Raw genomic sequence first — 26,702 nt, forward strand, 5'->3', positions numbered from 1 at the left:
CTTGAACCCAGGAGGCGGAGGTTGCCTTAAGCTGAGATCGTGCCACTGCACTCCAGCCTCATGACAGAGTGAGACTAAAAAAAAAAAAAATTATAGAACAGTATCTCCTAGGAATATAGATGCAAAAATCCCCAACAAAATACTAGTGAATTGGATCCAATAATACATAAAAAGGATTATAAACCAGGACTAGATAAGATTTATCCCGGGAATGCAAGATTGGTTTAATATCCACAAATCAATTAATGTATTACAACACATCAATAGATTTTAGGACAAAAACACGTGATCAAAACAGATGTTTTGAAAAAAACATGACGAAGTTAAATTCTCCTTCTTGATAACAACACTCAACAAACTAAAAATAGAAGGGAACTTCCTCAACCTGATAAAGGGCATTTATGAAAAACCCACAGATAACATGGTGCTTAATGGTAAAAGACTAAAACCTTTTCCATAAGATCAGGAAATAGACAAGAATGTCCAGTTTTGCCACTTCCAGTCAACATTATATTGAAGATTCTAGCCAGGGCAATTTAGGCAAGAAAATGAAATAAAAGGCATCCATATTGTAAAGGAAGAAGTAAAACTACATTTGCAGATGACATAATCTTGTATATAAAAAATCCTAAGAAATTCATTAAAAAATATTAGAACTAATAAATTCAGTAAGGTTGCAGGATACAAGGCCGATATATAAAAATCAATAGTATATTTATATGGTAGCAATGACCAAATCCAAAATGAAATTACAAATGAAATACTCAGGAGTAAATTTAACAAAAGAAGTACAAAATTTATGCTGGGCGTGGTATCTCACACCTATAATCCTAACACTTTGGGAGGCTGAGGCGGGTGGATCACCCGAGGTCAGGAGTTCAAAACCAGCCTGTTCAATATGGTGAAATCTCGTCTCTAATAAAAATACAAATAAAATTAGCTAGGCATGGTGGCAGAGGTGTGTAATCCCAGTTACTCAGGAGGCTGAGGCTGGAGAATCACTTGAACCCGGGAGGTGGAGGTTGCAGTGAGCCAAGATTGCGCCCCTGCACTTCAGCCTGGGCGACAGAGTGAGACTCCGTCTCAAAAAAAAAAAATTAAAAAAAAAAAAAAAAGTACAAACTTATATTCTGAGAATGCTAAACATTTTTAAAAGAAATTAAAGACCCAAATAAATAGAAAGACATCCCATATTCATATTTCAGAAGACTAAATATTGTTAAGATGACAATACTCCCAAATTCATCTAAAAATTCAATACCTTCAGAAGTCCCAGCCTTCATTGCAGAAACAAATGACCTTAAGCTGATCTTAAAATTGACATAAAAATTCAAGGGACAAAACATAGCTAAAATAACCTCAAAAGGACAACGTTGGAGGGGACACATTTCCTGATTTCAAAACTTACTACAGAGCTACTATGATCAAGATAGTGTAGTACTAGCATGGAGAAAGACATATGAATAAATGGCCTAGAATTGAGAGTTCAGAAACAAACCCTCACATTTATGGTCAGTGGATTTTCAGCAAGGGTGCCAAGAGAAGTAAATGGAAGAAAGAATAATCTTTTCAACAAATGATGTTAGGACAACTGAATGCTTACATTCAAAAGACTGAAGTTGGATTCCCTACATAAAATACAAAAATTAACTCAAAATAGATTAAAGACCTAAATGTATGACCTAAAACTATAAAACTCTTAGATGAAAACATAGGGGTAAGTTGTCATGATTTTGGATTTGGCAAATGATTATTAGATATGACACCAAAAGCACAAAAAGCAAAAGAAAAATAAACATCAAAATTAAAAACTGGACATCAAAGGACACCTTCAAGAAAGTAAAGAAAAAGACACTGTTGAGTGGGAGAAGATATTCGTACATCACTTATCTCACAAGGGACTTGTACCTAGAATATGTAAAGAGCTATTACAACTCAGTAATAAAAAGACAACCCAATTAAAAATTGGCAAAAGATGTGAATGAACATTTCTCTAAAGAAGATACCATTGGCCAATAAGCACATGAGAAGTTGCCCAGCATCATTAGTCAACAGAGAAATGCAAATCAAAACCACAATGAGATACCATTTCACACCCAGTAGGATGGCTATCATCAAAAAGACAGATAATGCCAAGTGTTGGTGAGGATGTGGAGAAACAGAAACCCTTATAAACTGCTTGTGGGAATGTAAAATGGTGCAGCTGCTTTGTGAACACAGACTGGCAGTTCTCAGATGGTTAAACATAATTATCACATGATCCAGCAATTGCACTCCTAGGCACATACCCAAGAAAAATGAAAACATAAGTCCACACAAAAATTTGTACATGAATATTCATGAGTATTATTCATTATAGTCCTGCAAAGTACATGGTGCACAGCTGCCTCTTTCTTATCCTTTAGATCTTTCCTTAAAAGTCACCTCCTCAGAGAGGTTGCTCCTGACTGACCTCCACCCCACTATATATCACTCCATGTATTTTTTTGGACAGCAGTCACCACAACCCCTGAACATCCTGCTTACTTATTTGTTTATGTGTTTATTACATTATGATGTCTTTGGATTCCCTGTCCACCTCATTAGACTGTTAGGTCCTTGAAGGCAGATATATCTTTCCTGACATTTTTTTTTTTAGATGGAGTTTTGCTCTTGTTGCCCAGCCTGGAGTGCAATGTCACAATCTCGGCTCAGTGCAACCTAACCTTCACCTCCTGGGTTCAAGCAATTTTCCTGCCCCAGCTTCTTGAATAGCTGGGATTACAGGCATGTGCCACCGTGCTGATTTTGTGTTTTTAGTAGAGACGGATTTTCCCTATGTTAGTCAGGCTGGTGTCGAACTCCCGACTTCAGGTGATCCGCCCACCTCGGCCTCTGAAAGTGCTGGGATTACAGGCATGAGCCATTGCACCCGGCCTTGTCCTGACTTTTTCATTGTGTGAATCTGCAGCACCCAGCCAGGTGCCGGGCACATAATAGGTGCTCATTACATATTTGTTGGATGACTGAGTGAACTGCAGAGGACTTAGTTGGCTCTGTGTCTGTCTCTTCATTAGGCTAGAATTCAGTTTCTTCTCTGTTTTTTGACTGATTGTGACAGCTTGAGTTTTGGATGAAGTGCCAACCTCTCATTTTTATTCCCTTGGCTACTATAAAGTTTGTCATTTTTCTTCAAGACTCACAGAGAAAAGGTGGCAAGATGAGGCTCTCCTCCATCTTTTTCTTGCAGGCAAGTGGAATCAGTTTAAATTGCCTTGTTTGACTCCAACTGAGGAGAAATCTAGTCCTTGGCTGGTGAATCTACAGCATACCTGCCACCACTTTCTAAGTCTATGCCAATGGCAGACATTACTAATCCACCATGGTTCTCTTTTCAGTTCAGCTCAGAAGGCAGCCTCAGCATCCTTTTCAACACAGCACTCCATGCTGTGTCCACAACTGGCTAGAGCCGGCTATGAAATGGTGCTTTTGGATGTCACTCATCTAGCATGATCCTGGTCCTTCCTGCTACCACTCCTGAGCCAGTGACCACTCTGATTGCTCTCAGTCATGTAGCCTCTCACCTTCAGAGCCCAGGGCAGAACATGGGAGGGTCAGGGACACCAGCCCGTCTTAGGAAGGGTAGTGTGTGGGGGTCATACTGCTGTAGAATAGGGGGCTGGCTCCAAAATTTCTGTCCCCAGTGGGGCTCTGGAATGTCTTCTGACCCCAGATGTTGCAGTGGTTTGGGACACACTGGTCACCCCATGATCCCCCATGACACCTGGCCATGGCAGGGCTGTAGGTGCTTAGATTGCAAATTTAGAGTTGGATGTGCATGTGCGTGTGTGTGTGTGTGCGTGCATGCGTGTGTGCGTGCGTGTGTGTGCCTGCCCTGCACAGCATGCAGAACCTGCCTCTGGGACCAGCCCCATGGGGTCACCTGGAAGATGCCCCTCCCTTCACCTGCCTCAGCAGCAGATGACAGCCTTGCCCTCGTCTGGCAGCACCAGGCTCATTAACTGCTGGGCGGGAGACGGCATCACCCACGCCTGCACGACAGAGCCGGTTGATTCAGGCATCCTCCTGCTTGGTCGGCTAGGAAATTAATCTCCCAGTCACCACAACCGGCAGAGGTAGGTGCTGCTTTAAATTATGAGGGAAATTCTTCCAATTTCCATACCCAGGGGCTATTTTATAAAAAAGATAAATATGACTGAAGAGAAATAACATGATGACGGCCCCCATTCCCACCCCTGGCCTCCCTGTCCCTCTGTACCAGCTGCAGCAAGGATAGAAGATGAAACAAACTTTGCCTCCATCCTGAACTTTCTTCCCAAGCAGTTTTTATAAAGCTGCTCATGATCAAGTTGAAACCTCAAAAAATAGGCTCTTCTCTGAGACGCCACCCCCCACCCATTCCAGTATGAGTAATTACCATCTCCTGAGCACCTATGGTGTGCCTCATACCATACGTGGTACTTGTCATGTACCATATTATTTCATTTAATCCTCATGATGGTCTATGATGGGATTCCTAGTTAATAGGTAAGGAAGCAGCCTCAGAGAGGTTAAGTAACTTTTCCAAGGTCACACAGCCCCACAGATGAAGACCTGGGTCAGTGGGAGACTGAAGCCCTGTGCTTTTAAGCCAAGATGCTATTCTGTGGCTACCAGGCACCATGCACTGGGAATTCTGGTATTTTAAATCTTGTGAAGGAAAAATGCTCCTCTCCCCAAAATGACATTTTGCTTCTTCTGAGCCACTTGACATATAGTCAGAGCCATCCATGACCTGGGATTATTCAGGATGAAGGTGTGTCAACAGCTGAACATTGCTGATAAGATACCAGGATTCTAGAGTTGGGAGCCTGTATGTCTCAGGAAGAGATGGGCCACAGCAGGCAGGTGCTTGGTGGGGAGCAAATCATTCAGGGCTGTGGGAGGACCTCTGTTCTGTCTCCTAGAGATGTTCTTGATTGCAGGTGGGCTCCTGTGGGTGATTTCACCGAAGAGGAACAATGATAATGATAAGATGGCTCTCACTGAGCAGCCACTTACTCTACACCCATCAGGCTCTAAACTCTTTTCATGCATGCTTCTCTCATTTAATCTTCACAGCAGCCCTGAGAGGTGGAGAGTGTCTTTCCTCCATCTTATAGATAGGGAAGCTGAGCACAGAGCTGGTTAAAGTGGTGAGCCTGGACTGCTCTTTGCAATTCCTGAGCTGGCACTCCCCAGCGCTCTGGTTCCATAGGGACGGAGAATGCCAGCAGAGTGGGGCCTGTCTCTCTCTCTCTCTCGTTACCCCATCTGCGCAGGATACTGGGCAGGGCTGGTGCAGAGAGGAAGCTCAGGAGCCATCTGAATTGCACCAAGGGGAGTCCCTGACTGGTTGCTTGGTGTGCCTGATGTGCCTAAGTGCCTTCCCTAGGAGCTGCTTCCAGTCACCCATTGGCCCATCCTCCCATCCATCACCCAGCCAACCCCCACAGCCTAACTGTGGGACATTTACAAGACATTTACAAGCACTGCCAGAGTGTCAGAACAGAGTAGGTGCTTTCAGCCAGAAGAGCAAGTCAGGTATTAAAATTAAAGAGTCCAGGTTTGGAATGGCCTACCCATCAATGATAAATCGGTCTGGCAAATCCCATTATAGAAGAACTTTGGGACCCTGATGAAGACTTGATGCATTTGAAGAATCACAAGAGAGGAGGAGGCTGGAGAGAAGCCTGGTAGGGGCTAAGTTTGGAGGGGCTTGCAGGGGCCAGATCATGACGGGTCTTGAAGGTCACAACAAGAGGCTGTCCTTTTAGCCAGGTGCGGTGGGGCTCACATTTGTAATCCTGGCACTTTGGGAGGCCAAGGTGGGTGGATCACCTGAGGTCAGGAGTTTGAGATCAGCCTGGCCAACATGGTGAAAACCCATCTCTACTAAAAATACAAAAAATTGGCCTGGCGTGGTGGCAGGTACCTGTGATCCCAGCTACTCGGGAGGCTAAGGCAGGAGAATCAATTGAACCCGGGAGGTAGAGTTTGCAGTGAGCCGTGATCGTACCACTGTACTCCGGCTTGGGTGACAGAGTGAGACTCTGTCTCTAAAAAGAGAGAAAGAGAGAGAGAGAGAGAAAAAGAAAGAGAGAGAGAGATTGATTGTCCTTTTTCCCAAGGGCAAGAAGGGACATGGTCAGAGTGTTTTAAGAGAGCCTCTGGTTGCAGATGGAGGACAGATGGGCAGGGGCAGGGTTGGGGGCAGGAGACCAGGGAGAAAGGGAGAAAGCTGCTGCAGGGGTCCCCATGGCCTGGAACTGGGATTAGAGGAGGCTGAGCCCATAGACCCTGTCCTGTGCAGAGCTGAGCACACACAAATGCCACAGAATGACACTGTGGGGGTGTTCTTGGTCTCTCCAATTAAGTTGTCCTTTGAGCAGGCTTCTGAGATAGCCCTGGTATTATTCCCATTCCGCAGATGGGACCCCAAGTCCCCTGATGAGGCAGCAGTGTGGCCTGGGTCCATGGGCCTCTGCTGTGCAAGGCAGAAGCCAGCACTGGCTCCTCCAGACTTCTAGTCCAGGGCTGGGACTGAGAGTTGCATGGAATCCAAAGGCCCTAAATGACGCAAACCTGGATGTGAGGGTGAGTCTGGAGCTTGCTTCCTCTCTGTGTGGATGCTATTGTCACTCTCATTAACAGATGAAGATGTTTTGTGTTGGTGAGCTAAAGTTACGTTTTCAAGATTGCCCACCTAGTTCTGTGGCAGACCTGGGATTTAAACCCAGGTTTATCAAACAGTAGCACAGAGCAGAAGAGAGCAGGATTTTGTGGGGCTGGGGGGTTTGGGATGGGGGTCAGAAAACTGAATTCTGTTCCTGATTCTATCACTCACTCACTCACTGTGTGACCTTGGACATGCCCCTTGCCCTCTCTGAACCTGCTGGCTATCTGTTTGAAGAGCCACTGATTATTCAACTGTTCTCCCTCCAGGGTGGGTGAACAGGTTGGAGAGGGGTGGGGAGGGGGCCAAGAACTATGAGGGGAAGCAATGAGATCTAGGCCTGTGGCTTAGGTGAGGGCTGGCTCCAGTGTGGGGAACCTGGGGAACAATAAGGGCAGGGAAACTGAGGCAGACCATCACTCCCAAGTCCTTGCTTAGTATAGTATGCAGGCAGCTCCACAGTCATTCTGTCTGGGTTCAGGAAAGTGCTCTTTGCAGCCTGAAGCTACCTGAGCTGCAGTGACAAAGGGAAGGAACAGAGATGCAGGATGTGCTGACTCAGCATCTTCAGATTGCCAATCCTGCCCACTCTCTCAGAGATGCTGGTTAGAGGGAGAAGGGGGGCCAAGGACTCAGAACTAATGGATGGCTCCTGTCACAAAAATTCCAAAGACATTTGTCATAGGTCCACTTCCCTAGCAAGTCTGGCCTTGGCAGTGCACTCTTCCTGCACTGCTGAAATGGACAGGGTGAGGCGTGGAGTCATTGGAGGAAGTGTAGGGAACATGACTCAGGCACCATTTTCCCTCTGTTCACCATTGGCTGTTCCCATCCTCCAAGCAGGGTCTTCAAGAGGGGCTGGGGCAGCTGGGCACGATGGCTCATGCCTGAAATTCCAGCCCTTTGGGAGGCTGAGGTGGGCAGATCACAAGGTCAGGAGTTTGAGACCATCTTAGCCAACATGGTGAAACACCATCTCTACTAAAAATACAAAAATTAGCTGAGTGTGGTGGTGGGTGCCTGTAATCTCAGCTACTTGGGAGGCTGAGGCAGGAGAATAGCTTAAACCTGGGAAGTGGAGGTTGCAGTGAGCTGAGATCATGCCACTGCACTCCCACCTGGTGACAGGGTGAGACTCTGTCTTGAAAAAAAGAAAAGTAAAAGAAAAAAGAAGGGCTGGAGCAGGGGATATGGCAGGGCAGGGCTCATTGGTTTGGATACTTTTGAGTCTCCTCTGGTGTTTTTTTTTTTTTGGCAACTTCTTAGCTCACTTGCTGATATCTGTCTTCTGGTCACCAGGAGACTGATAGAGGGATGTTGGAGGTCTGGGGACAGGCCAGGAACATCTCAGAGAGGAAGACAGAGAAGGGCTGGATATTGAAGGATGAACTAAGCATATCAGGATCAGAAAGGGAAGAGAGGAGCATTGGCAGGAACACAGAGGGGTGAGTCTGTGGGATGTCGCCTTGATGGCAGCTGAACGTTGGGATCATGGGGTGAGGAAAAGGATACTTGGTGTTCAGACTACTTCTTACAATGGGGGTGCATCTCTACAAGAAGTCAATGGGTGTCTTGTCATGGTCCATGCCACCTGATTGGTGGCATTGGGAGCAGGGCACAGTGGACAGGAGAAATGGAAAGTGAAGTCATAAACTATTCATCAATCCTCCATCAATTCACCCAGCCAACAAATCATCCATCCTCTCAGGCATTTATCTATCTATGCATCAACTCAACATCCACTCAGTCATCCACTTACCATCCATCCATCTATCCATTAATCTATCCATCCATCCATCCATTCATCCATCTGTCCATTAATCATCCATCCAGCCATTCATCCATCCATCATCCATCCATCATCCATCTATCATCTATGCATCTATCATCCATCCATCATCCATCCATCCATCCATCCATCCTTCCACCCATCCAGTCACCAATATTCACCAAATGCTTTCTCCATGCCTGTATATGTGCCAGACACTGGGAATACAAATATGAATCAGACTAAAATGAACCTAAAATAAACTGGGGAAAGCAAGAGGTCCCACACAACTGCTCTGGCATGGTGAGGGGAGTCCTGGTGCATTGCAGAGCTCCCACTCCTACCTCTGCTTCCATCTTTTTAAAGTGCCAGAGTGAACAGGAGAGCACTCCACTGCCAAGTAGAAGCTTTTCAACCATTGTGTTAAAACATAACTGGAAAAATACAAGTGATCACCCACAAACCCTTAATGGTTCTATAAACATAAGATGAAAGCAATTTATTCCACTATTAAGATACATTCTGTCACTTAAGTTTATTCAAATAAACTCACTAAAATTAACTCACATATTCCTCTGCTTATCTAACTTCCTTAAGTTTACCACCTTGTCATCATTCTCTAAGGTTTTTAATTCCGGTGTAAAGAACAATTTATTTATTGGCTAAAAAACTCACAGAAACAATTTCACAAATTACTTTTCCCCACTTCTGCTGAGGAAATGGCAAACTGGTTGACATCACAGAACCAAGACACAGCAGAATTAAACATTCCACTTGAACCCACACCAAGCTCTCGTTTTCTTGCTAGAATAATGACTGGACTCAACCTGCCCACATTCTCTTCTCTTCCATCACCACCTAGAGTCGGCTCTTGAGTCACTTTACACAAAGAGCCCAGAGCCACCTTTTTTTTTTTTTTTTTTTTTAATAACACCAGTAGAGTTACTGTGCATTCCTGATAAGTAGGAGACAGTGGATTTGGGTTGAGAAGCAGATTCTGGGGGACTGGCTGGGCCCACCTACCAGCTAGGGGATTCGCTCCCACACCCCAGCTTGCAGTTTGCTACTCAAAATCACAGCTCAGAAAAATGACCTTTGACTATACTATGGACTCCAGGAAGCTAGTGAATAATTGAAATATAAAATGTTAAATTCATGAATGCTGCAAATTTTCATCAGCTTTCACACCTGGGGAGAGAGAATATTTACAAAGGACTGTGGGAAGGCCATGCCATCCACACACTGCTCTGCACAGTAAAGGTTTAGCCCTTGGAACAAGTGTAACCAGCCTAGAGCTATGTTCTTAGACCACAGCAACTGAGCCTCCTTCCCAAGAGCTAACTTCTTGGAGTTGTGCTTTGGCCTTATGCCTCAGAGCCTGTATTGAGGGGACCGGCTTAAGATGTAGCTTCCTCACAGCCAGGCACACTTTGGGATGCTGAGGCGGGCAGACTGCTTGAGCCCAGGAGTTCAAGACCAGCCTGGGAAACATGGTGAAATCCTGACTCTACAAAAACCACAAAAATTAGTTGGGCAAGGTGGCACGTGCCTGTAGTCCCAGCTACTTGGGAGGCTGAGGTGGTGGGAGGATCACTAAGAGCCTGGCTTAGTGACACCGACCAGGGTTAACACCTATGTACCTTAGCTTCCTCATCTCTACAACAGAGTAACGACCACTCAGAGTGTTTCTGTGAGGATTAAGGGAGATAATTTAGCAGTCCATACATGTAATTATAAAGCGGACAAAACTGTCAAAGTATCATTGCAGTTCTCTGGAAATTGACCAAAGGCATACAATGAACTGAGAAGAACATAGGATGAGAAAGACCGAGTGTCAGGTGAGGACATTGTGAACCTGTAATGTTCTCACCTGTGACTGCTCCCATACCCTTCCCCACCAGCTCTGCTTGCCAGTCTGTGAAAACCAGCAGCTTCCCTGCTACAGCTGGAAAGAGCCCATCCAAATGGATCACACCTTCTTGTTTCTTTGTCTTGTAAAGTATGATCCATATTCAAGAAAAAATAAAAATAAAACAAAATAAAAAACCAAAACCAAAACCAAAGCAAAATATCTGTCAATAGAAGCTGTGGATGTTGGATTTAGCAAAGACTTTAAAGCAGCTGTTACAAATATGTTTCAATAACTAAGGAAAGTCATGTTTAAATAATTAAAGGAGAGTAGGATGACAATGTCTCAATGAATGGAGAATCTTAATAGAAATTATAATAAAGAACCAAATGGAAATTCTCATTTGAAAAATATAATAACTTCAATAAAAGAATCATTGGAGGGATTCATTGGCAGATTTGAGATGGCAGAAGAAGGAACTGATTAACTTGAAAATAAATCAATTAGAAAGTAAATCAATGTGAGGAAGAGAGAGAAAAAAGGATTGAAGAAAAGAAATGAACAGAGACTCAGAAACTTCTGGAACAACATCAAGCATAGCAAAATATGTGTAATGGGAGTCCCAGAAGGAAAGGAAAGGGGATGAAAAAATGTTTGAAGTAATAATAGAGACAATTCTCCAAATCTGACCAAAAAAATCTACATATCCTTGAAATTAAACAAATCCCATGTAGAATAAACACAGAGAAATCCACACGTACACATATCACAGTCAAACTACTGAAAGCCAAACATAAAAGACAAAGAGAAATAATGAAAGCACCAAGAGAAAAACAGCTCATCACAATCGGGGAATAACAATATGATTAATAGTTAACGTCTAATCAGAAACAGGGGAGGGCAGAAGGCAGTGGAATGACACATTCAAAGTGCTAGGAAAGGCTGGGCATGGTGGCTCATGCCTGTAATCCCAGCACTTTGGGAGGCTGAGGTGTGTGGATCACTTGAGGCCGGGAGTTCAAGACCAGCCTGGTCAATATGGTGAAACTCTGTCTTTACTAAAAAATATAAAATATTAGCTGGGTGTGGTGGTGCACACCTGTAATCCCAGCTATTCAGGAGGCTGAGGTACAAGAATTGCTTGAACTTAGGAGGTGGAGGTTGTAGTGAGCTGAGATCATGCCGCTCTACTCCAGCCTGGGTGACAGATCGAGATTCTGTCTCAAAAACAAACAAAACAAACCCAAAGTCCCAACAACAACAACAACAACAACAACGAAACTAAACAAAGAAGAGTTCCTTTTTATTTTTTTTTTTGAGATGGGGTCTCATTGTGTTGCCCAGGCTGGAGAGCAGTGGTGCAGTCTTGATTCACTGCAGCCTCTGCCTCCCGGGCTCAAGCAAGACTCCTGCCTCAGCCTCCTGGGACTACAGGTGCACACCACCATGCCTAGCTATTTTTTTTGTATTTTGGTAGAGATGGGGTTTTGCCATATTGCTCAGGCTAGTCTTGAACTCCTGAGCTCAAGTGATTTGCCCACCTCAGCCTCCCAAAATGCTGGGATTACAGGTGTTAAACACCATGCTCAACTCAAAGAAGAGTTCTATATTAGCAAAACTATCCTTCAAAACTGAAGGTAAAACAAAGATATTTCCAGAGAAAAATGAGAGATTTTATTGCTAGCAGGCATGCCTTATGATAATTACTAAAGGTAGCTTTTTAGGCTGAAAGGAAATTATTGATGCTAGATTAGATGCTAACTTAAATCTGTAGGAAGGAATGAAAAGTTCTGGGCACGGTAAATATGTAGGTAAATATAAAAGGTTCTCTCTACATACTCTTTCTCATTTATTCTTATAACTTCTTTAAAAGACATAAGATTATATAAACAATAATTATAACACCATGTTGTTTGGCATATATATATATATATATATATACACATATTATAATACAAGCGCAAAATTGGGAAGAGGAACATGAAATATATTGGCAAGGTTTCTATATCTTATTGGATTTGAGTTAATGTTACATTGAAGTAGATTATGATAAAGTAAGATGCATATGTAATCCCTACAGTAACCTCTAATTAAATAAATAGTAAAAACCCCCCAAAGAATCAAAATTGTACATTAATTTAACACGAAAGAAGAAAGAACAGACAGACAAAAAAGACATGAGAAAGAAAGAAAACAAATAGCAAAATGGCTGATGTAACATTTAACCATATCAACGTTTTATTAAATTAACTTGTGTTTTTAAAAAGATATGAATGGTGGCCGGGCACGGTGGCTGACGCCTGTAATCCCAGTACTTTGGGAGGCTGAGGCACGCGGATCACTTGAGTTCAAGAGTTCAAGACAAGCCTGGCCAATGTGGTGAAACTCTGTAGTAAAAATACAAAAATTAGCCAGGTGTGGTGGCAAACGTCGGCAATCCCAGCTACTCGGGAGACTGAGGCAGGAGAATCACTTGAATCTGGGAGGCGGAGGTTGCAGTGAGTTGAGATTGCACCACTTGCACTCCAGCCTGGGTGAAAGAGTGAGACTCTGCCTCAAAAAACCAAAAACCAAAAACCAACAAATGAATGGAGCCTAGGCAACACAGCAAGACCCCTATCTCTATGAAAAGTAGAAAAATTTAGCTGGGCTTGGTGGTGTGTGCCTGTGAGGATTGCGTGAGCCTGGGAGCTCTATAGAGAGCCATTGAACTCTAGCCTGGGTAAAAGAGTGAGACTTCATCTAAAATATATATATATATTATATATATATATATATATATATATATATATATATATATAATATATATATAAATATATTTTATATACATATTTTATATATATATATATATGAATGGATTAATAACTCCACTTAAAGGGCAGAAATTGTCAAGAGTAAATAAAAAGTTAAAACCTAACTATATGCTGACTGCAATAAACACACCTGATTCAAAGACACAAATAGTTTGAAAGTAAAACGATGGAAGAAGATACAGCATACAAACAGCTTGAGTGATTACGCAGATATCAGAAAAAATAGACTTTAAGGCAAGATATATTTCTAGAGACAAAGACATTTCATAATGACAAAAAGTCAACATATTAGGAAGATATAAAAACTATATATGTATTATATATGCACCTAACAAGCCCCCAAAAACATGAAGTAAAAACTATGAGAATTGAAAGAAGATATAGATAATTTAACAATAATAGTGAAGATTTCAATGTCCCAATCTCAATAACTGACAAAGCAATTAGGAACTCAGCAAGGATACAGAAGACTTGAATAACACTATCAACCAGCGTGACATTCTTAGAACCCTTCACCAGCTGAAGATTACATATCCTTTTCAAGTGCACATGAGACATTCTCCAGGATAGACCATATATGGGCCATAAAACAATTCTCAATAGACTTAAAAATATTTAAATCATACAAAATATGTTCTCTGACCACGATGGAATTAGAGATTCAAAATAGAAAAATATCTGGGAAAAACTCAACTATTTAGAAATAAGGCCCGGCGCAGTGGCTCACGTTTGTAATCCCAGCACTTCGGAAGGCTGAGGCAGGAGGATCACTTGAGGTCAGGAGTTTGAGAGCAGCCTGGCCAACATGGCAAAACCTTGTCTCTGCTAAAAATTCAAAAATTAGCCAGGTGTGGTGGTGGGTGCCTGTAATCCCAGCTATTTGGGAGGCTGAGGCAGGAGAATCGTTTGAACCTGGGAGGTGGAGGTTGCAGAGATCTGAGATGGTGCCACTGCACTGTAGCCTAGATGACAGAGCAAGACTCTGTCTCAAAAAAAAAAAAAAAAAAGCTTTCGCTGCTGTGGCTGCAGCCATGAGTATACTCAGGCTTCAAAAGAGGCTCGCCTCTAGTGTCCTCCGCTGTGGCAAGAAGAAGGTCTGGGTTGGACCCGAATGAGACCAGTGAAATCGCCAATGCTAACTTGCGTCAGCAGATCCGGAAGCTGATCAAAGATGGGCTGATCATCCACAAGCTTGTGACGGTCCATTCCCGGGCTCACTGCCAGAAAAACACCTTGGCCCGCCAGAAGGGCAGGCACATGGGCATAGGTAAGTGTAAGGGTACAGCCAATGCCTGAATGCCAGAGAAGGTCACGTGGATGAGGAGAATGAGGATTCTGCACCAGCTGCTCAGAAGATACCGGGAACCTGAGAAAATTGATCGCCACATGTATCACAGCCTGCATCTGAAGGTGAAGGGGAATGTGTTCAAAAACAAGCGGATTCTCATGGAACACATCCACAAGCTGAAGGCAGACAAGGCCCCCAAGAAGCTCCTGGCTGACCAGGCTGAGGCCAGCAGGTCTAAGACAAGGAAGCACGAAAGCTCCGTGAAGAGTGCCTCCAGGCCAAAAAGGAGGAGATCATCAAGACTTTGTCCAAGGAGGAAGAGACCAAGAAATAAAAGCTCCCCCTTTGTCTGTACATACTGGCCTACGTGATTACATAGATCAGCCATTAAAATAAAACGAGCTTTAAAAAAAGAAAGAAAGGAAGGAAGAAAGAAATTAAACTCATGCTTCTAAATAATCCATGGATCAAAGAAGAAATCACAATCAAAATAAAAATATATTTTAGGCCAGGCACTGTAGCTCATGCCTGTAATTCTGACACTTTGGGAGGCCAAGGTGGGAGGATTGCTTGAGCCCAGGAGTTTGACACCAGCTTAGGCAACATAGTGAGACCCTGTACCTACAAAAATAATAAAAAATTAGCTGGGTATGGTGGTGCATGCCTATAGTTCCAGCTACTTGGGAGGCTGAAGTGGTTGGATTGCTTGAGTCCAGGAGTTCAAGGTTACAGTGAGCTATGATTGCACCACTGCACTCCAGCCTGGGTGAGAGAGTGAGACCTTGTCTTCAAAAAAACAAAACTAAAAAGTGTATATATTTTGAACAGAATGAAAACAAAATACAACATATTATCAAAATTTATGGAATATAGCTAAATCGATGCTTAGTGGGAAATTCAAAGCTTTAAATACTTATATTAGGAAAGAAGAAAGAAAAGGAAAAGGAAGAAAGACCTCAACTTGAAAACCTAAGCTTTCATGTTAAGAAACTAAAAAAAGAAGAGTAAACAAAACCCAAAGCAAGTAGAGGAAGAAAATAATAAAGATGAGAGCAGAAATCAATGAACTAGAAAACAGAAAAGGAGCAGAGAATATCAAGGAAACTAAAAGTTGTTTTTTGAAAAGATAAACAGAATCAACAAATCTTTTTTTTTTTTTTTTTTTGAGACAGACTTTCGCTCTTGTTACCCAGGCTGGAGTGCAATGGCGCGATCTCGGCTCACCGCAACCTCCACCTCCTGGGTTCAGGCAATTCTCCTGCCTCAGCCTCCTGAGTAGCTGGGATTACAGGCACGCGCCACCATGCCCAGCTAATGTTTTGTATTTTTAGTAGAGACGGGGTTTCACCATGTTGACCAGGATGGTCTCGATCTCTTGACGTTGTGATCCACCCGCCTCAGCCTCCCAAAGTGCTGGGATTACAGGTGTGAGCCACTGTGCCCGGCCAGAATCTACAAATCTTAGCAGCCTTATGAGGTAAGTGCTAGTAATCTAATTTCACAGATGAGGTTACAGAGGCTCAGGAGGGTGAAGTGACTTGCCTAAGATCACAAAGACAATTTTTAGTTGGGGGGAGGGAGACAAAATTTGAACCTGGTTCTAACTAACTCCATATCCCAGGAAATAATCATGATATCTAGTCTTCGTCCTGGGAGGTGTGCGTCCCTTCCTTAGTCTGGGGCTGTACAGTTGGGCTTTGGGGTAAGTGAGTCTGCCATGTGAGGTGCCATGAGGATTGGGAAACCCAGCTATGAAGCAAAACATCTATAAACCTCATCCTCTTTTTTTCTACACTTTAGAATGTCCATCCTACAAAAAGGGTCTAGACATTTCCCCAACAAACACTCACCTGACAACCCACTCAGGCCCCTGGTCTCCCCACAGATTCCTTCACTAAACACCCATGAGGGATTCTGGTGCCACCTGACCTCTCTGTAAATGTCACATTGGATGGGCACACTTTTGCCAACTCCTTTAGGCCTTTCTGGTGGGAGAGCAATTATGGCTCCTTCACTATTCACCACACTGCCCAGACCCAAAGCCAGAGGTCTACAAAAGGCAAGGCCCTGTGGTTTTCTATTCTGGAGCACATTAAAGGTGATAGGCCTTTGTTCCCTGACCCTCAGAGGTTCCTTCAGTTCCCAGAACTTACAAGGGCATCTGGAAAACCAGCATCAGGGTAGCAGTATATTGAAATTAGTATACCAGGGCATATGCCAGAAATGCAAGGACGGTTTAAGATCAGGAAATCTATTAACATAGTATGTTACCTCAGTAGGTAGGATGAGAGGAACCAGTAGAATAGGAAAAGACAGTTACTTCTTTGCCATGATAGATCCTGATGATCTCAACTGACTGCCAACGTCACACTAAACCATGGAGGTTTGGAGTAGTTTCCCAGCATGTAGCTCATGGAATGTGGATTCCAAAAAACATTATGAAGTGTTTGGGGAGAAGTTCTTTATCCCCCACCTACCCCATCATATTGCTTTGCAGGCCTGAGTTATTTTGAGAATCAAACCAGTCCCAGTCCCAGGTCTTATATTCACCAATATTCAGTATCCTAAGAAGGCAAGAGGCTCTAGGGTCTTCTGGAAAAGGATCACCCCTCAGCCACTTTCCTTGGGCAGCCAAAGCCCTGAGCTCCATTGCTGGAGCTGTCCTGCTTCTTGGACTAGGACAGCACCCTGGCTAAATAAGACACAGACAATCCTGGGTTCAAATCCTGGCACTGCCTCCTGATGGCAATGCCCACTGAGCAAGTCAGATCTCTGAGCCTCTATTGCCTCATCTGTAAAATGGGAGCAGCAATTTTGGCTATGAGCTAATCAAAGCAAACTGCCTAGCAGGATGCCTGGCTCATAATAGGTGTCCAATACATGCCAATCAAATCTTGAAAATTTAAAGAAATTCCCTCTGGCTTTTTAAAGATGTGGCTTGGGTCACAGTTTTATTTTCCGAAGAGGGCTTCTCCTCTGTATCTTCACTGAGAATGGAGAGCAAGCTCCCTCCTGGGGCATTTTCCACCTTTATGTAGAACACCTTACCTGGACTCAGGATGGGAGGTTAAAATTTCAGCCACTAACATATTGTATGACATGGTCCCATTCCTTTCTGGACTAAGTTTCCAATTCTATAGTGTGAGACAGGGTAGAGCCTCAGGGTAAGACTCACAGGCTTGACAGATGACCTCTTGCAAACAACCTATGAAGTAGGGAGAATCTATTTGCCTGAGTTACCCCATCAGGTGCTTGTGATGGGGTCAGGCACAAGGCTGACATCTGGCTGGCCCCTGCTGGAACTTGGCAAATGCAGGTGGGCCCACGGTGCCAAGCTGTCTCTCAACACCAACTTGGGGCTGGCAGAGAAGGGAGACAGAAGATGAGTTCTCTCCCTGGGCAGTCTGGGGAGAATCCTGCAGGGAAGACTGTTAGTTCTGCAACAGTCACTGTGGGATTAATATGCTGAAAAAGAAAAGAACACATGCTCATTGAGCGCCCATGTGTTCATCAAACCCTCATAGTCATGTTGGAAACTAGGTCTAATGATCCCATTTTACAGGTGAAAAAAACAAAGGCTCAGGTAATTAAAATACATTTGCTCCAGTGTTTTTCAAACCTGGGTCTCTTAGCTCTTGCTGTTGTTACTGCATTAGGCCACATCTACCTCCAATCCTCTTCCTTAGGCCCATTCCTAGGGGAGACAAGTGCCACCCAGGTATGAAGCCACCCTCAAACTCCTGGGCTCAAGTGATCCTCCTACCTCAGCCTCCCGGATAACTGGAACTACAGGCATGTGGCACCATGATCAGCTAATCTTTAATTTTTTTGTAGACATGGTCTCGCTATGCTGCCCAAACTCTTGAGCTCAAGCGATCCTCCTGCCTTGGCCTCCTAAAGCACTGGGACTACAGGTGTGAGCTACCACACCTGGCTGGGTTCCTCTCTCTTATCTTTGAAGCATGCAGGCTGCACGCTTCTGCAGTGATGCCTGAGAGGACAACGAGTCTTTCCCAATCACCTGGGCCTAGGTCCAGCTGCAGGCAGAGCTGAGCGTCAGGGTAGCTAATTTAGGGTAGCCCTTGGCAGAGAAACAGAAGTATCCTTACTCATTCCTATTTGTAGGAAAATCCCTCCCCAATGCACTTGGCTTTGGGATGCCATGGGTGATGACCGCACGGGATCATGCTTTCTTTGGCAAGACTTCTAGATACAGAAACCATTTTGCCCTTCACCAGCCCAAGCTCACTCTTTAGGTCCTTCCCTTTCCCACATTCCCACACTCGGTCCCTGGGTGATCTCATCCCACTTCATAGCACTGAGTGGCATTCACATGCTGACAGTCCCCAAATTTACATCCCAGCTCGACTCTTCTCTGAACTCCACATTCATAGACCCAACCGTCTGCCCTGTATCTCCACTCCAGTGCCTGCAAAGCATCTCAGACACACAACACATCAAAACCCAGAATCTTGACTCACAGTTCCCCACCAAACCTGCCCATAATATTCCCCGTCTCAGCAAATGGCAGCTCAGTCCTTCCCATTTCAAGCCCCAAATGCTGTCCTTTTTGACCCTTCCTTTGCATCTACCCCAGATCCAGTGAATCTGCAAATCCTAACAGTTTCACCTTCAAATCTGACCCAGTATTGCCACTTCCACTGTGAACTCCACGGTCCAAGATACCATTGTCACCACCTGAACCACTGTCCTTTTTTTTGAGACAGAGTCTCACTCTATTACCCAGGCTGGAGATTAGTGGAACAATCTTGGCTCACTGCAACCTCCGCCTCCTGGTTTCAAGCAATTCTCCTGCCTCAGCCTCCTGAGTAGCTGGGATTACAGGTATGTGCAACCATGCCCAGCTAATTTTTGTATTTTTAGTATCTTTCACTGTGTTGACCAGGCTGGTCTTGAACTCCTGACCTCAGGTGATCCATCCTCCTTGGCCTCCCAAAGTGCTGGGATTTATAGGTGTGAGCCATCCTGCCCAGACCACTGTCTTAACCTCTTAACTGGTCTCCCCGCTTCCACCTGAGTCCTTCTCTAGCCTCTTCTACCACAACCAGGATGATCACGTCCCTTCTTGCTCAAACTCCTCCAATGACTACTTATCTACTTGATTAGATGCCAAAGTCCTCCCATGGCTTCCAAGGCCTTACATCATCTGGTCCCTGCTGCCTCTGGTACCTTTCCTCTCCTCCTCTTCAGGCACCCTGGCCTTCGTGTTGTGACTGGATCAAGCCAAGCCTGCTTCTGTCTCAGAATCCTCTGCCTGGACGCTCTTCCTCTGGACACCTGGATGGCTCCCTCTTTTCCTTCTAGCAACTTCTGTTCCAGTGTTACCTTCTTGGTGAGCCTATGCCTCAACCCATCACCTCACTCTGCTTTTTTTTTTTTTTTTTTTTTTCGTAGCTCCTCCCCCCATAAAACATATTAGATATTCATTTGTCTGTTTGTGTCTGTCTCTTCTGGCTATGTTAGCTCCATGATAGCTAGGACTTTGGTTTGTTCAAGGCGTAACCCTGGCACCTAGAAAGGTTTCAGCATGCAGCAAATCCTCCATAAATATTTGTTGAATGAATGAATAAATGAATGGAAGAGGATGCCTGATACCAGGGATGACTGTCCACAGTTTACAACAGGAACCACGAGGGAGCAGCACTGCAGATAACCAAGCCTCAGGCTTCCTTCTGGCTTGTGGAACCCACGGCCCCCTTGAACTGGAGGATGGCAATGCCCCCGCCATGGTGCCAGGCATTTGGCACATGTTAGCTCAAGCCCCCACCTCCCACTCATGGCAGTTAATCCTCATGGTAACTCACAGGACCAGGATATCCCCATTTTACACCTGGGGGAACTGAGGCTCAGGGAGATCAGGTAGTACAAAAACGACATGGGCAGGATTCAAATTCAGTTCTGTGTGCTCCAAAACACAGCTCCAGTTACCCACTTCTGGGCTGTTGGTGAGAAAGATATAGATCAAGTCAGTGTCCTCAAGCCCCTGTTCCCAGAAAGACCTGCCAACAATTGTAAATTTCACAGTCCGGTTAGGTCTTTGCCACCCATTCTCTCTGTCTTCCTCCCCTCCATCCTCCCCCTGTACTAGGACAAGCAGGGGCCACTGAGGGAATCTGCCTTCAGCCACCTGTGATGGGCTGCCTCCACCTGCATCCTCAGTGCCCCTCTACAAGCCATGGAGGCTGATGTTCATCTGGCCTGCAGCCCTGACTTGCTGTTTGTCCTGGAGGTGAGTCAGGAAGGAGGGGCTTGAGACCTCTCTAAGAGGAAAGGGAAGGACCAGATTGGGGAAAATCTAAGTTCAGAGAACAAAGGGAGCTCTTTGGTCAGAAATGCTCAGGAAGGGGAGCTCAGGGGAAATGCCCAGGAAGCCCTTCCTCAGGGCATGGTGGACACAGGGAAGAGCCACCCAGCTGCTATAGGGCAGGGCTGCCACCAGGGACAGTGAGCTCACCACCAGGGGACGGTGAAATGAAAGCACTTTGCTGGCATACAGTGCTCTACAACAGCTGGGGCTACTGTTATTGTCATTAAGATTGCATTTAGTGCTCAAGCCAGGTTGAATGCCCTCTTGCCAGAGACTTGCATATGATATGATTGTGCATTGAAAATTAAGATGAGTGGGCTGGGTACAATGGCTCATGCCTGTAATCCCAGCACTTTGGGAGGTCGAGGCGGGTGGATCACTTGAGGCCAGGAGTTTGAGAACAGCCTGTCAATATGGTAAAACCCCATCTCTACAAAAAATACAAAAATTAGCTGGGTGCAATGACAGGCACCCCAGTAGCTGTAATCTCAGATACTCGGGAGACTGAGGCAGGAGAATCACTTGAACTGGGGAGGTGGAGGTTGCATGAGCTGAGATTGTGCCACTGCACTCCAGCCTGGGTGACAGAGCAAGAGTTTGTATCCAAAAAAAAAAAAAAAAAAAAAATTAAGATGAGCTATGAATAAAATTAAGATGAGCTATCAAATGCCAAGTACTCACTAGGGTCAGACTCTATGCTAGAACAGAGAATTGTGAGGAGGGGCAGCCAGGATGTTCAGGGGCCATGAAGTCCTGCTGCAGAGTGGATTCCCCACCCCTGTTGTGGCGTTGAAGGAGTAAACTGGGCTCCACCCTTGTCCTTTTGTCCAGCTGTGGTTTGGCTAAGATTGATCCCTGGACAAGCTCACTTGGGGTGTAGCCCTGGCCCCACCATTTTCTAGCTGTGCCATCTAGTCTAATTTCTTACCTCCTTGAGCCTCAGCTTCCTCATGTGTGGAATGGGCACACTGACTCCTCCCTTGTAGGACTTCTTCAAGGAATCAAGGAGGCCACGTAAAGAAATGATGATAGGGCCTCATAAGTCCTTCACCTGTCATATCTTATTTGATCCTCACAACAACCCTCAGAGTCAGAGGACTAGCTGAAGTCACTCCCTCTATCTCCTTGCCCACTCCAAAGTCATACTTCAGCAAAGGATGGACAATGGTTTCATTTCACAGGCTAGAGATCTTTGGGCAGTGTCTGCATGCGTTCTGGGCTCAGTAGGAAAAAGTGCTACAATTGATTAGTGATGTCTGCTCTGGACACAGAGTGGTGAATTTTGCAGCATGTGCAATCATTTGCCCTCCTTGCTCTCAAGTCCTTCCTTCTGTTGTTATCTATGTCTCTGCAGAGATAACTGCCACAATGAGCAGAGCAAAAAACAGCAACATTTGATCTGAACCCCAAATTCATCTCCTGAGTCCCTATCTCTATTTCCCCCCTCCCTCAATACAGACTTATGTAGGGAGAAGGTGGCCAAAAGGACAAGATTTTCAAATTTCTTGAGCACCTTCTCAGTTCCAGGCACCAAGCTAGATTCTCCAAGTGGGCACCAAATCAAAAAGGTAGTATTGTTATATCCATTTTATAGATGAGCAGATAGAGGTTTCTAGAAGTTAGGCTGCTTGCTCCAGCTGCTAAGAAGCCAGGTTGCACTGGAACCCACGCTCTGCATATCACACCATCTCTGAGGGAGACCCAAGCCCATCAGAGGCCCTGCCAGGCTGCAGTTCCTGCCAGCCTGCAGGCAGCCACCACGAGCCCAGCACAGACACGCTCTACTTAACTTCTCTGTGGATGATTTGATGCTACCTTCCATCCTTCTTCTTCTGGCCTTGCTATAGACTCAGTCTCCTCTGGGGCCCATAAATTCCCTCCTTCCTTAGATCTGTTCCCAAAGGCCAGAGGGAGTCAGGCTGCCCCAGTTTTCAGGGAGCTCCATGGAGCTGCCATCAGCTGGTGGCAGGAAGAGGTTGTAAAGCATCTGTTCTTGGAGCCTGCATCCTGGGGGAGTCCTGGGCCACCCTGCCCAGCTAGGGCCTGATGGAGAAAGCTCCTCTACCTCCAGCCTTCCTGAAGAGCCAGGCTGGTTCTCCTACTCACTCAGTGCTTGAGGCAGGTCCTCTGAAGGCTGGGAAATGGCTCACAGGCTTGGCATTTGCAGGCAGAGGAACTGACTTCTGCCTTGCAGCCACTTGGCCAAAAACCCCTCTAGTCAGGGTTTGCTCTGGGTCAGGGTTTGCCTGCCCCCCTCTGCCTCGGTCTTCTCATCTGCCGAATTGAAGGGGGTGGGGGTAATAAAGACTGCTGGCGCTGTCTCTGTTAGGCACAGGGAAGAGCTGAAATGTCTGAAAGTGAGACGGCATTGAGGGTGGGGAAGTGGGGGTTTGAGCAGTGCCAAGGAGGGCTCAGCCCAGCCCGGCTGATTAATGCCTGCCTGACTCCCGAGGGGCCGATGGACAAGCCTGCACCCCCAGGGCCTGCAGCCATGTAGGCTCGCAGACCTGGGCTACAGGTGGGCTGGCGCTGCTCACCTTGCCACCCTGCGCTGGGTGGACATACCTGTTCACTCTCTCCAGACCTCATGTGCACTGACTCCTAGGGATGAGGTCTTGCTTGGGAAACATTTGGGCTTGTTTTACCTTCTGCAGACTTTTCTGGCTACTCTTTGAAGCTGGCAGGAAGTAGGGGTGGAGAAGCCCAAACAGGAGCAGGCTATGGCTCCTACTCTAACTTTTCAATTTCTTGGGGGCTTCGGTATCTTCACATGTATCTGGCAAGCTCATTTTGGGGGCTAAGGAAGTTAAACCAGCTATGAATGTTTCTAAATGCACAGAGCAGCTCCAGATCTGGAATGAGGAGTTAAAAACAGGGGTGTGTGTCCATGTGAGTGCTGGGATTTCTGGGTTTCCTTCCCGAGCATTCCTATGGCTGTTTTGGGGGGTCTGGAGCACTCAGGGTTCAGCATCCCTCCCAGAACCCGTGTGAGGACCTCTGGTCTGTGAGCCATGGGGGCTGCCCACAAAGCATCTGCTTCACCTCACCTCATTCACTTGTTCAGTTGCTCAGTGAACACTGAGCACCTCCTATGTGCCAGGGTCTGAGCACCGTGCTGCGGGTGAACCTCCCCGCTTCCTGGACGTTCACCGTCCACCGGCGGCATGAACAAGTGAACAAACAGAAGAGCCGCTTCATGAATGAGCAATTTCTAGATTGACTCTGAAGGGGTGGGGGGCTGAGATGGAAGATCTGTTGAGCTGATTCAGAGGCCCAAGAGTCTCCTTGGGCAGCTGGCAGTGATGGGTATATGATAGGAGGGAAACTGAGGTTCATTTCCAGATTTCTGGCTTGAGCACCCCAAACCCATACAGCAAAATCAAGCAAAGTTGCCCTAGAGGGCAAGACAAAGAGTTCAGTTTGGCTCAGGTTGAATGTCAGGTTAGGGGTGGGGGCTGCCCAAGGCAGACAGGCAGCAGGAGGAAGAAGGAATCAAAAGCCCAGAAAGAAACTAGAGTGGGAGAGACCCTTGGAAGCTACCGGCCGAGAGGCTGCAGCGGAAAGCAGAGTGAGGATGAGAAGGTCCAGTGAGTGTACAGCAAGAAGGGCTGGAGCTGCGCTGGAGCCCTGGGGGTCCAGCATTCCAGGGCAAGTGCGGGGAGAATCCTTGATCCTCCACCACTGCCAAAGGAGACCACAAATGGAAGCTCAGATGGTCCGAGCGGCTGGCTGGAAGACATGGGGAGGACTCTTGGGGAACCTAAAGCAGGAGAAGTCATCACAAACAGAAGCACCCAACAGGGGCTGGGTGTGGTGGCTCATGCCTATAATCCCAGCACTTTGGGAGGTCAAGGTGGGTGGATCACCTGAAGTCAGGAGTTGGAGACCAGCCTGGTCAAATGGTGAAACCCTGTCTCTACGAAAAACACAAAAAATTAGCCAGGCATGGTGGCGGGTGCCTGTGTCCCAGCTACTTGGGAGGTTGAGTCAGGACCTGAGTCCGCCTGAACCTGAGAGGTGGAGGTTGCAGTGAGCCGAGATCATGCCACTGCACTCCAGCCTGGGCGGTAGAATGAAACTCGTCTCAAAAAAAAAAAAGAAGAAGCACCCAACGGGGTCAGATACAGCTGAGAATTGTCAGGATGTGGGTGCACAAGCCAGACTGAAGCTGACTGCAGGTCCTGGAAGGGGACAGCGGGTGCGTCTTAGACAAGTTCAGACTGGAAATGTGAGCAGAAATTGGCAGAGACGATGACAGAGCCTCCATGGAGCCTCACATGGAGCCTCACCGGGCTTGGCGGACCCCGTTGTCTCAGAGAAGCGTCTGGGTCAAAGTCATGGAGGGATCTGGTAGCAGAGTCAGGGGCTTCAGCTTCTCCCTGACCACGGGCCTCTAGCTCCTCCTCCAGGGTGTTTAATTATGTTTACTGACTCAACAAACATTTATTGAGTGCTTACTGCATGCTAGGTGTTGGGACTTTGGGGAAGGGCGAGAATCAGAGACATGCAGGAGCCATTCATTTCTAAATGGCCTAGAGTGTTGGTCCTCAGGAGGTGGAGACGCAGAGGGCCGCCCTGCAGGGATGGCCTCTGTTAGTGAGATGGGCCCAGCTTCCAAGGGCCTGGGCTTCACCCCAAAAGTTCCGGAAAGCCCTCCTCACTCAGCATCCCCAGCTTTGACTTTTCCCAGCCTTGTCCATGCCTGGTTGCTCCTTCCTGGTCAGCAGACTGGGGCAAGAACATGACCACCCCAGCGCTCTGCAGGGCAGGGGTCCCTGGGCTCTGAGGTGCCCTGAACAGAAGTCTCATCTCCTGACCTGGGTTTCCTTTCCCGATCATGCCACAGCAACAGTGACAATAGTAACAACAATTTATTCAGCCTGGACTATCCATCAGAAATAATCTTATTGACTCTTATTGGAAATAACCTGCACCCTCCTTGGGTACCCACAGCAGCCAGGCTGCACACCACCACCCTCTGGACACCACTCTTTGAACAATGAACCCCACAGCCAGCTCATCCCCCTGGCGTGCCTGGTGACGATCTCACCCAGGTGGACATGCCAGCCTCCCCTCCTCCCCCTGCAGCTGTCCCTTGATATCCAGTGATTTAATAATCAGGGATTCAACTTTTTGGAAGAGAGGCCCCCACCCATGATGCATGTAATCAATGGCACAGATTTGAGCAGACATTGGTGAGTGGGTGAGGCATTACCCAGAGTAAGCATGGGAGACAGGAGAGGGTCCCCCTCTGAGGTTGGGGTCCCTGATTTCATACAGACTCACAGTCCTAACTTATCAAGGTGAAGGGATGGGCAGTCATGCATGTCCTCCCAAATTACAGCAAGAGGTGGTAGTTTTGGGGGCTCAGGGAACATCATGGAAGAAAGCAGGTGGCTGCTATGGGAGAAGTGAAAGGGGTCCTGGGCAAGGGTGGTGGCATGACTCAAGCTGGTGGAGACTAGGGGAGAAGTCAAGGAGGCTGCAGTCTTGGATGCTAGGGGTACCCCTGGCTGAGTTCATCACTTGGACTCAGGGGCCTCAGGGAGCCATGAGAAGACTGCCGAGGGACAAGATCATCCATTGGCTTCCACAAATGAGGAACTTCATGGTGGGGATGCTTGGGATGGTTTTCCTTAGGAGAGTAAATCCCAAGGAGCGTGTTCTGTGGAACACCAGTCCCATAAAACATTCCTTGTGGTTAATGTTTGAGAGGAGGAGCAGGTTTTCTCTTACCTATGGGAGCCTCACAACACACATAACCATATATATATATATATATATATACATATGTATGTATTTTTTTTTTCCTTGAAACAGAATTTTGCTCTGTTGCCCAGGCTGGAGTACTATGGTGTGATATCAGCTCACTGCAACCTCCACCTCCCCAGTTCAAGCGATTTTCCTGCCTCAGATTCCTGAGTAACTGGAATTGCAGGCACCCACCACCACATCCAGCTAA

At 46.1% G+C, this 26,702-nt stretch overlaps 1 protein-coding gene and 1 pseudogene across 3 annotated transcripts in view; one reads left to right on the forward strand and one right to left on the reverse strand.

Moving 5' to 3' along the window:
* Window positions 1-26,702, reverse strand: part of BEAN1 (brain expressed associated with NEDD4 1) — a 57,555-nt gene that overhangs the window by 19,155 nt on the left and 11,698 nt on the right. The gene's annotated exons all lie outside the window — the stretch shown is intronic.
* Window positions 14,156-14,768, forward strand: LOC108288872 (annotated as a pseudogene). The gene has a single exon (XR_001818876.2). The product of XR_001818876.2 is annotated as a 60S ribosomal protein L19-like (transcript).

Source organism: Cebus imitator, unplaced genomic scaffold (genome assembly GCF_001604975.1).
Source record: "Cebus imitator isolate Cc_AM_T3 unplaced genomic scaffold, Cebus_imitator-1.0 Scaffold385, whole genome shotgun sequence".
Lineage (NCBI taxonomy): Eukaryota > Metazoa > Chordata > Mammalia > Primates > Cebidae > Cebus > Cebus imitator.